The following is a 14,124-nucleotide window of genomic DNA, read 5'->3' on the forward strand; positions in this document are numbered from 1 at the left end:
TCTCTGCCCCTCCCCGGCTTGTGCTCTGTCTCTCTCTCTCTCTCTCAAAAATACATTAAAAAAAACACAATAACATGTACTTTATTTGAAGTTATGCAATGAATATTTTGAATAGGGAATAAAAAGTGCCCACCCTCAGGACATGAAGAAAATTGCCAAGACAGAATTACTGACTAAAGGGGTACAAGGTAGAAGTGTTTTTATAAGGCAAAGTCTGGATTCCTCACTGGTTCTTGACCAATAACTTCTGCCAAAGAAGCGACCTTACTTCGCGTTTTGCCTCCAAATTTTACCTCATGTTATAAGAGAGATTGTTATTTAAATTATACAGCCTACCCCAAATTTGCCAGGAGTTCTTTGTCACTCCCTTTATAGAAGAACTAGCTGAATGTTGGTCAAATTTTAATGGGGAAAAAAGAAAGGGAGAAAAACATTGCTGTCTCTCTAGGTCATTGGGGTAAAGAGAATTTGGGGACGATGGAGAATCACTGGACCTAATACTAGCAGGCAGACTGGTTCCACTTTGTTCCGAACCTCGTTAACTTCTCTTGGTTTGCCCCCTGACCCAGGCTGGCCCAAGTGAGTTCCAGAAAAATCTAAGGAATGTCAGGTGATGTCTCCTTCAGTCAGCAACCAGCGGGAGCATTGGAAGCCAGCCACACCAGCCTACTTTGGCATTGGTGAAGGGTCTGGTCATGGGACTAAACATCGCTCACAAAGTTCTTGGAAGAAAGAAAAGTTCCTTCTGGCCGCCCAAGGTAGCTGCCATGGGAGGAAGAGGACATTTCTGGGGAAGCCGTTTGGCCCCCTGGCCTTCTAGAATTGGCGGCTACTCTCGTTCCAGTCTCACAGGGATTGTGGTAAGAAACCGCCATCACTGCTGTCAGGTAAGCTATGCATGTGCAGAGGGCTACATATTCCTGCCACTAGGCTGTGATGTTCCATCAGCTCCCAGCGAGGGAATCTGTCCCTATGTGTCACACCCAATCATGAACCATGAAGAGGAGACGAATTGGAAGGTGACGGAGGCACCACGGGCGTGGGATCTCACAAAGGGAACTTGAAAATCACCACCACAAAACCAAGTTATTGACTTCTTAGCTTGGGCCAAACTTTGTGCTAAGTGCTTCGTACCAATTATTTAACCGAAGCCTCACAATAACCTTAAAAGGCAGGTATCATGAGCCACAGGTGACAGCCCTGTTGGTCACGTGTTACAGTTAGCAGGCCTTTGAAAAACAGCTTGACTCAAATCTGGCTGATGAGATTGCTCCTCTGTTAACCAAAACTCTATTGGCTGGAGTCCTGCGCAGACATTTCAGGATTTCCAGGAGCACAGTCCCTGTGTGAGCCAGCTGGCCCCGGAGGCAGCCAACATTCTTTGGGCTGCACACCCGTGATGGGAAGCTGGAGTCCAGCCCTCTGCACAGCTGGCTTATGAGCAAGCCTCTATTTTCCCCCTGGACTCCTTCTGTCTGCAGGTTTATGATGCTCAGGCCTTTTGTTAAATCAGGCCGGACTGTAAATGAGAATAATACTTTGCACTTTTACCAGGCCTGCTATCTCAAGTTTTAAAGGACTTTACAAATTATGGCAGTAAACCACCACCTCCCCTTAGCATAGACACTTGCACCATTCTAGAAATGAATAATGAGCAATGCCGATTTACTCACTTGTTTGAGCGTTTTCCCAATCACTGAATCAACGAACAAGTGAAACATTGATGGCCTGTGCTGAGGTGATTGATGGCAGCACCATTCATTTCTATACATTATTCAAGCTTTAACAAAGCAATGTTTCCTTTGTCTACCACATCAAAATCTGTGGCTCTTACGTGGTTAGACAGCAGTAGCTGTAACCTGATGCCTACAACCTGAAAAGTTTCCTCACCTTATTTGCTTTCCATGGAAATGACTGTATTAGTTTCATTTTCTGCTTACCTGGGTCGGATACCTCTCTGTGAAAACTTGGTCTTCATCATCAACTCCCAGAATATTGGGAAACAGATCCTAGAGCTGCACTAACGGGTTTAAATCTCAACTTTATCATTTGTGTCTCAGACAGGTTACTCAACCTCTCTATGCCTCAGTTTCCCCATCCATAAGTAGGGGTAATAAAATGGCTCCTATCTCATACATTTGTTCATGAGGATCAAATGAGTTAATGCACCAAAATGTCTTAGAGAAGTACCTGGCATATAGCAAGCCCTATATAGGCAGTGGCTACTATTGTAACAATGAACGTTAATGTCACAAATCTGTACAAGAAGTAAACCATATTGTAGCTTCAGGACTATTTGTTCCCTTTCCACGTGATTCCAAGAAAGCATTTTCTATCCATGTGGATACTCTCATTTACAACTGAACCAGGGATAAAATCACTTACCCAAGTGAGTAGATGTACACTCTTATGTTATTTGTAAAGATTATCCTCTCAAAACCAAGATGTGAATTTACCTTCTGAAGAAAATGTGATTTACCATGGTTTCACATCCAGTTTAAATGAGTTTATTAATCTTCATTTCGTTGCCTCTTCCTTAGCTTGATAAATCTATCTATCCTCATTTCCCTTATATCTTTTTTTGATTAAAATACCTTTTCAGTTTTCCAGACATCTCTTTCTAATGTTGGAACAGTTTAGTTTAAGCCAGAATTTCATTTTCTCTGCTTCTCTTCTCAAAGCACACCACTTTATGTTACCATCAGCACTGCATTTTCTCCTGACCTATCTGACTACACTAATCTTTCCTTTGGTTCCCATATCTGGGCTCATGACCCTACGTTCTCGCTTTCTTCCTTCTGTGCTCATATTATCTGGCTCCTTTCCACTGGATTTCAGTCCTGCTTTGTTCTTCTACCAGGAAGCTTTTTCCCTGAGAACTCTGATATAAATTCCTAAAACTTTAATTTCTAATAGTGGTCACTGTACACATTCCCCCCATCCCATAAGGCCCCTGGGGTGGGAGGAAGCCTTCATCTTGGCTTCTATTGGATATGTAACACTCAGAGACCATCTTGGGGAAAAATCAACATTTTAAGGACAATTCAACCAATGGCACAGCTCCTCCAACTATCCTAAATACAGCACTGGGAATACTCCCATTTGGGCTATATAAATCCCAGTCTTTAATGAGGAGTTTCCTTATTCATTTCAAATAGACACTGACAAGTACAGTAAATTCCTCAGCATGAAATGTGACTGACAGATAAATAGCACCCAGGAGGATGAACAAAAAAGCCCTATGGCCTCCACATATTCTGGCCAACCCATACAGCATTTTCTGAACAGTTCTAAAGGCATCAATGGGTCAGCACAGTTAGCAGAGCAGGCTGCCAGAGAACCAGATGTTGCTGTTGGAAATACATCAGCAACACCTCGTGCACATAGCCATGGGTCTACAGAGGAGAGACTAGATGGCACATAAACTTTTATCCCTTTATGACAGTCATTCAAATGACAATTGCTAGAAAACACTGTAACTTTGAACTTTTCTTCTCCTTGGAGAATCTGCATCAGACAATGGGGATTAGAAATAAAGAGATGTGAAATTCTTGATAAAATGAGAGAGAAGGAGACCAACTTTCACTATGCAAGGAACACGTTTTTAGTTCCCTCGGAGAATGAAATACACCATGTTCCATATTTGAGCTCAGTAACTATCCGGAGCCAATGCAACTCCAGTCTCCATTGGGAACATTTTCCTTGGCATCAGTCTGCACACTTTGGATTAAACACTGTTCTCTCTGAACTGACAAAGAACTTAGGTAATGTCTTTTTTGTAAGAACTTTACAAATACATTGGCAATGAAGCTAATCACACTTCGAAAGCTCCCTTTTTCTAGTAATTAGAAAACAATCAACATTATACATGACTGGAAAGAATACCTTTGTGTTATGGTTTGCCTTACCCACGGTTAAGGTATACCCATCTGTTGAAACCATTTACTGGTACTTGGAAATACAAACTAGCATTTCAGAACATTTACTGAAGAGAGATGATGTGTCTGACTCATAACACAAGGAGATTTGTCTCAAAGAGGGATGATGCATGAAATTAAGTACTGGGACAGCATAAAAAGCAGTGAATTTCCCTTAGGGAGAGCAGTGGTCTCTTTCCACCTGCTTCACCTGCCACCATGTCAGGTCTCTTCTCTTTGTCATTTGGTAGAAAATGTCTACAGAAAATGGGAAGGGTAACGGGAAAGGAATATTCCCCTCAGCTCCATCTGTACTATTGCCATGATGTTTACTACCATTACCGCTATCTATAGCACCCTCACCACAACTGTCTACCCCATAGTAGAGAGCTACCCTCATGACCGCCCTCACCACCACCACCACCACTATCCTCATAACCCCCTTCACCCGTATCAATACCATCATCACCTCCATCACCACACGACTATCATTATCACCACCACTACCACTACTGACCCCATGACCATCATCACTGTCATTATCACTATAACCACCCCAACTACCAACACGATTGCTACCTTCATCATCATCACCACCACACCACTGCCATCAGTGTCTCCAACCCCATGACTGTCACCACTACCATTATCCCCACCACCACCATCACCCCTCATCACCATCAACACTGCCATCATGACGGCTACCTCCACCACCCCTGTATCAACACTGTCACTAGCACCCTCACCATGACAGCATCCACCCTTCCCATCACCATCACCCTCAAATATTTTTCAGGCCTTTTTTTTTTCCTCCTTTTTATTTTATTTTGTAGGTATATGATGTGCCTCTCATGCCCAGCTCCAATTCTGTTTTCTATAACAATCCAGATGGCCAGAAATGGCTATGGCTATCCATATTACCTTTAGCTGCTTTCTGTTAATGTAGTGGTAGTATAAGTGCTTGGGTATTTTCTTTTAACATTTTTTTCTCCCCTCATCCTTTTAGAACTAATGACTTCTTTGCCCATAAGAATGCTAAAATCAATAAAATGGTAAGACATGGAACCATGGCAGGGAAGCAAGGGATATGATTATATAAGCACTAGGACTTGAGCCATTAAATAAGCAAGACTTGCTTGTATTTGTTTATATGACTTGTGAATCTTTCCTTATTATTAAATCCTGTGGACCTCTAATTGAAAAAAAAAATCTGAAAAAATGACATTAAGCCTCCAATAAAAACCACTGCTAACAGATGGGACATTAGGAGTAGGTGCAAACTAATAGCAATGAATTCTTGTTTAGGCTTTAGCCACTTGTGCCAGCACGGACTTCCTCAGCATACGGCCCAGAATAGAATTACAATTGCTCATGTTTACTCATACAGCATGTATGAGAGGATCCCACAGCAAATTAAAAGAAGATTAGGAAAGTTGCAGAGTTGTTTTTCTCAGGGAATCTCTGGCTTTATACTTTTTATTTATTTAGTCTGCCTATCTATCTACCTACCTACCTACCTACCTACCTACCTATTTCCATAAAACCTTTCCTTTGCATGCAATTTATATGGAAGGAGCAAGAATTTGATAACTTCTGAAGTCCCTTACTATCCTACCGCAACACAAGAATTTTCCATTATTTGTAGACAGGATGTGTTTTTACAAATCCCTTGAAATATGAATCACCAATTCTAGCTGCAGAAAAAGAAACATTCCTGAACGTACTTCATCTCAGCCATGGCCTCAAGGCTTCCCTTGCAAATTCTGTGAAATCTAATGGGATTACAGGGGCAAGATGGAGAGAGACTGTCAGCATCTCTCACGTGAGATAATAGCAATAATTCTAAAAATGCTTTTGTCTTGTTGCAACAACTGTCATCAGAGAGGCTCACATTTTCCTCACTGCAGCAGCATCTTTACAGACATGAATCACTCCAGAGAGCAGGAGCATACGGCCGAGAAGAAGGTTTACATGTTGCAGCCCAAATAGCTTAATCACCAAGGACATATAGTTTGATGGTCGCCTGGTTTCAGGGATTAAGGAGGAGGTTATTTGTTCCACTGCCAGCTCTTTCCTAATAAACTTCTCTGACTGGGGTCCATCCTCTCATTATCTGTTCAAACTGTTAAGATTAATTTCTTAGTCGATGCAATCAGAAAAGAAGTCTTGCGATGTGCTTCTTGGTTAATGTTGTGCCAGAAACATCCGGATCTAATGAATGGAGTTCTGGCCCGAAATCCAAACCGATCTGATTCTTTTGCCAAGTCCATCCCTGACTGACTTCATCACTATTCTTGATGAAATGGGCTCAGCAGTGAGTGCCTTAGATCCTCGAATAAGTAATTAAACTGCCCTGACCTGAAATTCCTTATCTCTAAAATGAAAGGATTTCTTATGTTATTGTGAAGCTGTAAGCTCCCCACACACCGATCCCTTCCTGATAAAAAAGGAAGCAACCTGCGAGTTAAATCACCTTACCCATGCCACTAATGGTGAAGGCATAATTACCCTTTTGTCTTGATATACCTTTCATTTATTAACAACTATTGACTGAGTTTCAACACTGTGTTAGGTAGCAGGACACTGTGGTGATCAGTCACAGATATATTTACCTGTCTTGTGAAATCTATAATCTAAGGTAGGAGCCATATATTAATAAAGCTAACACACAAATATTGATTGCAACTGTGATAAACATAGGGAAGAAAGAAACTGTGATGTCAAGTGGAACTTAGGTACCATTCCTCCCTCACATACACTCGGGCCAAATGTGACAGTGAGGCTGGGTGAGGTGGAAGGGAATGAAAGAAAGTTTGCCATGACTCATAGAAGGTCTATGGTAATCAAGCCACAGTCAATGCTTTGGACACAAAGAGGCACAAAATCTAAACTACACCATCACAGGAACTACTGAATCCATGTTCATGAACAACGACGTGTGAAGCACAGTCTAGTGAACAAATCTTTCAGAAAAGAGGTGGCCACTGTGTCATCATGTACCAAATAGCCTCCAAAAGTTGTCTCTCTGTGTGTCTAACATGCCACTCCGTAGGACTAATGCCCTGAGAATCAAGAACTGAAGGCAGTCTGAGCGAGATCACCAAGGATAGTTGGTATTTGTCCTGCTTTCTGTGTGATTTGTGGTCATGAGAATGCATGAGAAATAGCATTGCCTTTCCTAGAATTATCTTTATTTAGAATCTAATTTCTGGTTTTTCTTTGCAGTTTCATACTATCTGAAAATGATAAAACATGATTTTTGTACAAAATTATGGTCTTTCACTTTTATCGATAACTGGGATATGTACAACAAAGAGTCATCGAGCTGACATGCAGAAATCAGTCCATTAAACCATCAGTTTGCTTGCCCCTCGGTCAGCTCGCAGATGTGCACATGCCTGTGGGCATTACCAGAGGCTCCAGACCATGCGTATCCCTGAAAATTGGTCCCCTACATTTCACAGAAGTTTAGTTTGGTTTATAATCTCACACATACTATTTTGCTGGGCTTTACACACCTACTTTCCTGCTCTTTCGCCTCCATCTGCCCTCCAAATGACCACTGACTTGTCCATCAATTCCCAGAGGGACAGAAATGTAAAAAGAGAACACTAAGCACCTTTTCTGCCCTTGTTTCTGAGGGTCTGGAGCAGTATCCTATCAGGAGCAAAATATCTAGCACCCAGTCCTCCACTGCACTGCCTCTTTGTTCTTCCCCCATTTAATGTCTGGCTTGACTTCTATCCACTCCCAACTGTCTTCACTCAGGCTTCAGTGCACCTCTTCCTGGGGAGATTTCTGGCTGCAGCTGTCTAGTCCAGCTCGGCCACCATCGAAAGCTGGCTCTGCTTTGCTGGTGCCCACCCACAGCTCCCCGGCCTCATCGTGTCCGTGCCTTCCCTCTCCCTCTGCCCAGTGCCACGGCTCCAATCCACAGCAGTTCAACTTTTTTACACTGTGCAGAGTCTCAGACGATGTTTCCATTCTCTCCCTTCGTCATTTTTCGGCCTTTTAAAAAAGTTATATTGTTTATGGAAGAAAGATATGATGAAAACATTCAAACAACTGGAAAAGATGCAAAACAGAACTGTAAAAATAGCCCCAAATCATACGACTCAGGATGAAGCAAGGTTTAACCTACTGATGAACATTCTTCAGACATCTCTCTTTCTCTCTTTCTCTCTCTGTGCATAAATGCTCCCATGATTTATGACAACAGTTTTACTTGCATAAGAGCATACAGAACAGGATGATAGGTAATCCGCATCTTCACTGTCCACATGCCAGTAAATCAAGATCAAAAGTCACCTGATGAATGGTTGCATAGACTTCTATTCCCAACTCCCGTGTGTGTGTGTGTGTGTGTATGAGAGAGAGAGAAAGAGAGAGAGAGAGATTATTGAAGGGCATTTGGATTATCTGGAACTCTCCAATGTAGCCATCTAGGAAATTGTGGAGGTTTGGGCTACTGCTTGGTGGATCATTTTGGGCTCCCTTTTCTTTAGTAACCCTTCTGTGTTTTAAAGCTGTACACTCACTTCTCTGTCTTTCTAGTGGGACAGAACCTTTGGAAGGGAGAGTCATGATCCTATAAGGATGTCCAAGTCCTAATGCCCAAACCCATGCATACATTAACTTATGTGGCAAAAGAGACTTCACAGATATGATTAACGTAAGGATCCTGAGATATCCCCATCTCAAGACGTCCCTATCGCATATGCTGGATTATCTGTATGGGCCCAATGTAATCAGAAAATTGCTTATAAGGCAAAGAGGGAGGCAGCGAAGTTAGAGTCAGAGAAGGAGACGTGATGGCAGAAGCACAGATCAAAGAGAGAGAGAGAGAGAGAGAGAGATTTGGAGATGCACCTTGCTGGCTTTAAAGGTGGAGGATGGATCATGAACCAAGCAAAGCAGACAGCCTCCAAAAGCTGCAAAAAGCAACGACACAGATTCTACCCTAGAACCCCCAGAAGAAACATTCTGGCCACGCCTTAATTTTAGGACTTATCATCTCCAGAACTATAAGATAGTAACTTAGTGTTGTCTTAAGCGCTTAGGGTCTGGTAATTTGTTACAGGAGCAGTAAGAAACAAATAGGGAGCCAGTCTCCATTTTTTTCCCTTAACACTCTCCCGAGAGATTCAGGGAAACCATGATCACCCATTTTGGGGACTCTGGTCCAAATATAAAGAACTTGATCACGAACTTGAAATTTTCCTTCACAAATAGTCTTCTGCAGTTCTATATATGCAGATCATTAACCTGAGTCACCTTAACTTCAGGAAGATGATCTCTCTCAGAGGCCAGTGAGACAGGAAGAGTACACCAGCATGATCATTATATCGGGCAACGTTACCAGTTCAGCCTATGGCAGATGTAACATCCCAGTGAAGCTCATACGGAGGTGATGTCAGTGGGGCCTCACTTCTGCCTGACTCCTACCTTCCCCATGGATAGCAGGAGAAACAGCCTCCAAACAGTGCCTGTGTTTGCACATTACAGCTCTCCTTAAAATCTTGCTACAAGTGAAAAGCACTTCAGCACTGGACTGCACAGATGTCTTTTTTTTTTTTTTAACAAGGTAAAGTAAGAGTCAAAGGTTCAAACGTTAGAAAGAGTGAAAGGAATTAGCAAGCCGGGGTGCATGCTGGAGTATATCAACTACAACTGTTTGGTTATATAATCCGCTCCTTAAATTTAAGAAGATGAGGCAAAATGATCCCTCAGCCTGTGAGGAGAACTGCAGCCCTCTGCACAGATGAGGACCACAATGAACCATTGTATTCTGTCAGCTTCTGGGTTCTCTGGTTGCAAGCAACTGATACAGACGCTGGCTAACTTATGAAAACAGAGATTTTATTGCAAGGGTATGAACCAGATCTTGAAATCCATGGGAAGCTGAAGATCGAGGCTTGGAAAGCTCAGCAAACAGGGCAGCTCTGGACAGCTGAATAGCAGGAACTAACAGACAGACTCATTAGGGCACTGCCATTGGGATGGAAAAGCAAAAATATCTAAAGTCCTGGGGAAGAGTCTCACATCCGGTCCTTAGAAAGTCGGGGAGAGGACACTGATGGACAATCCCTAAAATGCAGCTCCCAAAGGAAATAAATTAGTTAATAAAAATAATGGTAATACCCAACAGTTCTATAAAGTTTCCCTAGGGTCAGATGCCATCACAAGCACTTTACAGATTCAAATTCACTTGATGCTCAGAGATCCTAGAAGGTTGGTCGGTTTTGTTACTGCCACTACTTTCCTGAGGAGGAAACTTAGTTACTGAGAACTGAAGTATCGGATCAAAATCTGCCACCCCCGGATTCCAGCACAGGCAGCCTTAATTATAGAGACTGATACTAACTGCCATGCCAAGAGGCCTCTCTGAGCATCTCCCAAGAGAAATGTGCGGTACGGATATCAGGATAATGTGGAAGGGCTGTGGCTGGGAAAAAACCACAGTGGAAGCCAAACTACCATTAGCATTCATTGGACATTAATTGACTATGTGTCATAATGTAAAACACAGGAAGTTAAATATTGGGAGAAGGAGCCCTTACCCTGTAAAGACAAGACTACTTTAATATAAAGCAAGAGACTGAGATATAAACTCCATGAGGACAAGAAATTTGATGTGTTGTTCAACATTATTTCCTGAGTAACTAGAACATGGTCTAAGGTCTGGCACATAGTTTGCTGCTCAATAAATATCTGTTGAATAAAAGAGTACAACAAATACATCTGAAATATATCAAAACATTTTAAAAAAGCATATTCATATTCAAATACGACAATTATATAGTATATCTGTGAGAGAGATGCCAATATAAGACATAAAGAGACAGAGAAATCATGGGAAACTTCCTGGAGTAGGGGGCGTTGGCCATCAGATATTAGAGTTTGTAATAACTAACAGTACACAGGTGGTGGGGAGAACAATAAAGTGATCTTCACTACTAGTTCATTTGCAGGGTTTTTTAGTATGAATAAAAGATTATTACTTTCAAAATGTTTTTTAAAGTAAGTTGGAAAGGATCTGGAAATAAATGTTTGATAGTGTTTTGCATGTGGTTATACAATCTGAAGAGATTCCCAAATCTGAGCATTTTGATGAAGGAGAAGATAATGAAAGAGGAGATAGAGAACATAAAAGATACATTTTAAGATTTTTTTTTTTTTTTGGCAGTGAAATAGGTTAAGGTAAGGGAAGTGAGTTACAATTTTTCCTTTACAAAACTAGAGATAGAGCTGAATGTTTCTGATTTTTCAATGAGTTGAAAATCAAAGATTCAGGGGCACCTGGGTGGCTCGGTCGGTTAAGCGTCCGACTTCGGCTCAGGTCATGATCTCATGGTTGGTGAGTTCAAGCCCTGCATCAAGCCCTGCGCCAACAGCAGAAAGCCTGCTTCAGATTGTCTCCCTCTCTCTCTGCCCCTCCCCCACTCTCAAGCACACATGCACTCTCTCTCAAAAATAAACATTTAAAAAATAAAGTGAGGGGCGCCTGGGTGGCTCAGTCGGTTAAGCATCCGACTTCGGCTCAGGTCATGATCTCACGGTCCGTGAGTTCGAGCCCCGCGTCGGGCTCTGTGCTGACAGCTCAGAGCCTGGAGCCTGTTTCAGATTCTGTGTCTCCCTCTCTCTCTGACCCTCCCCTGTTCATGCTCTGTCTCTCTCTGTCTCAAAAATAAATAAATGTTTAAAAAAAAAAAAAAAAAAGAAAAGATTCTACAAAAAAACCTCCCACAGAAATCATGTCCCTTTTTTTCTTCCTGGGGGCATGTCAGAGACTTGAGGCCATCCCAGCCATCCAAGGCCGGTGTCTGTCTAAAGTGGTAGGTGTCCACACAGCACCAATTGTCAAATATTTTTGAAGAAAGCTCCCTGGTGGGTGTGTTCAGCATAGATAAGGGTGTTGGGCTGAAACTACAGTAGAGATGCTTTTCAGGAAGAGGATACTGATTTATGAACAGAAAGCCAAGGATTGAAATAAACAGATGTTTCTTTGCCCACTGTCTTCGAGGGCAAGTACTAAAACTCATTTCATTTAATTTTCATACATGATGGAGAAGAGGCATTTCTTAGCATAATCTCTACAATTATGAAATCTACCTATATTTTATAAGTAGCCAGCACCCAGACTAATGACTTAAGACTAAAGGGAGTCCTCAGAACCTCTATGAACAAAAAGTCAAACAAGAAATATCCTTTATCAGTCACAACCCAGAAAAGGGAACTGAAGCTACTGTGGGAATGCTCTGAGAACACACGCACAAATGCAGACACATACTCTACATAATTTAAGATAGAAGAGAGAGGGCAATTGCTCTAGGAAGACGAAAATAGTTGGGATAGGTAAATCCAAAAAAGCAGAACCCGAGAGAGAACATGATGAAAATCTACAAAATCACTTACAGAACTGGTAAAATGGGATTGTTCCCTACAGTGACTAAAAAGCAGCAGCCATTTTTAGCATGGATTAAATAAATATAAAACTAACCTTTAAAGTTTTCCTTTCTACAGCTTTAACTCAAGGGTCTCTTGAGGTTAAGCATTGGTCTTATTCTTGATGTATTCATTTCCGCTGTGCAACCTAGAAGTAGTAGGTGCTCATTAAATGCTTCTCAGCTAGATAGATAAACGGGTAGATAAAGAACTGTAGAGGTCTATTATTTATAGTTCCAAGACTCTTTAAAACTGTGTATGTGAGAGACACATTTCATGGATAAGTCGCTTGAAGATGGTGACAAATAAAAATATCAAATGGCCTCTCATCATGACCTTTTTGCTTCCCAATACAATCCACCTCTTATATTCCCAGACATTCATACTCTTACCTTTGATTTCTAAAATAACTGCTAGCAATGTGATTCACTGAGGCCAAATTTAGTGGCCACTGTTTGTGGATAGAGAATGGTCTTCCCTTACCTCCTCAGTATTCTCATGCTAGAGACCATTGGGCTCCCAAAGCCTAAGGTATTTACTATCTGGCCCTTTCCAGAAAAAGTTTGCCACTCTGTTTGGTAATCACTGAACTCTGCCACAGTAACATGAAAACAGCCATAGACAATACACAACAGATAGGCAAGTGGTGTGCGATCTGCGGGACACTGTTTGCAGAGTCCTGGTATAGAGGGAAAAGCCCTGACTCTACCCCAGGAGCTCAAGGATATGAACACATACCGCTGCATGAAGTGATATGGGAGGGAGTCTGGAAGAAAGACTGGGAGGTGGCAAAGCTGAGGAGCACAGGGAATGCGTTCCAGCAGAGGCAACAGCACAGACACTGAGGTGAGAGGAGACTGGGCTGGTCGGCGACTTGGAGCCGTGAGGTATGGCCGGACGGTGTGGTTGCGCATAGAGGCTGTTCGCAGACGGCGCTGGAAAGACGACTTCCGTTCAGTCTGGGTGTCTCCACACTGTCGACCTCCTTCTCCGTGTCTGCCACAAAGCCTGTCAGGTAGCAGGGACTCCGGAGATGTCAGTTCACTCGGAACGAAAGACAGGCAGGGTCTAGATCAAAAAGTGACTTGGGCTTTTGTTTTCACGAGGACAAGGGAGAGAGAGAAAGCCAAGAGTCATATGTCACTGAAACATCAGGACACGCACTGGACCTGCCACTGTGGGGAATTCCGTCACCCGCTCTGGGTCTCTACACCTCCATTTTCGTGAACGCCTAACAGCAAGGGTGCTGCTTATGTTCCAGCATTGTTCTGAGTATTAGATACGGTGTGGTTTGAGTAAACTGCCTGGTACGAGGCCTGGCACCTAGAAGCAGCAATTATCGTGAGTCTGTGTTACTGCTGAGTTTGGCAGGGTCTCACTGTTTGATATTATATCTCATCTGGCAGGGAAAAAGCTGAAACGAGCTGAAGACCGTGATGGTGAAAGCAGGGCGCTGAGATTCTGTTCTGGTTTCGGCCAGGATTGTTTGTTCAGTCCTAACAGCTAGCCCGAGTCCTCCTTTGGGACCTTGAGAAATCACCGGCCACACGGTAACCAAAAGGCAGGCAGAAACCTGAGCAGCCAGGAGGGAGGCAGAGGCGGCCTTTGTGGAGAAAACAGTTGTTCCCCTTAAAGAAATAGGATGTTTGAAAAGAAAACATGCAACGCTTGAGACGCAGACTCGAGCACATACGTTTCAGCTACCACTCCCTCCAGATGGGCTAAAAGATCAAGCCAGCTACATGATAGATTCCTTTGCCAG

Source organism: Puma concolor, chromosome A1 (genome assembly GCF_028749965.1).
Source record: "Puma concolor isolate L17-30 chromosome A1, mPumCon1.1.hap2, whole genome shotgun sequence".
Taxonomy (NCBI): domain Eukaryota; kingdom Metazoa; phylum Chordata; class Mammalia; order Carnivora; family Felidae; genus Puma; species Puma concolor.